Consider the following 640-nt stretch of genomic DNA (forward strand, 5'->3'; position numbering starts at 1 on the left):
TTGCCATCATCATTATTCTTGTCCTTTGGGGCCATTACTAAGTAAAATAAGGGTTACTTGAACACAAGCACTGCCATACTTTGACAGTCAATCCAATCATCCGGAGGGCTACTAAGCGGTTAACGGGTAGGGAGGGTGTACAGCGTGGGCGTGCTAGACAAATGGAGGATTCACATCCTGGGCAGGAGACAGCTAGATGGCACGGGATTTCATCATGCTACTCAGAACTTAAAACTTACGAATCGTTTATTTCTGGAATTTTCCATTTGATAGTTTTGGACCACAGTTGGCCTCGGTAACTGAAACTAAAGATAAGGGGAAACTATTATATACAGCAGATGTTCATCATCCAAGGATAATATATATGAGAGAGCCATTCAGAGTGGATTAACTTTGAAAAAAGTGAAAGAAAACATTATAAAAGTTTACTTTTATATTTGAGAACATTTAAATTTAAATGCACTCACTAATGAATGACTAAATTGATTTGGAGAAAGAATTTTTTCTATCATAATTTGAGTTTTGCAAGGTAATCATAAGGATATTTTTTAAAAAAAAATTTGAAGCTTCAAATCTTTACTGTCTTATTTCTTAGATATTTGAGTAATTCTCTTTTGAAGCATCTGTTATATCTTATCCT

This window comes from Propithecus coquereli, unplaced genomic scaffold (genome assembly GCF_000956105.1).
Source record: "Propithecus coquereli isolate 6110/MARCELLA unplaced genomic scaffold, Pcoq_1.0 Scaffold97, whole genome shotgun sequence".
In the NCBI taxonomy this organism is placed as follows: domain Eukaryota; kingdom Metazoa; phylum Chordata; class Mammalia; order Primates; family Indriidae; genus Propithecus; species Propithecus coquereli.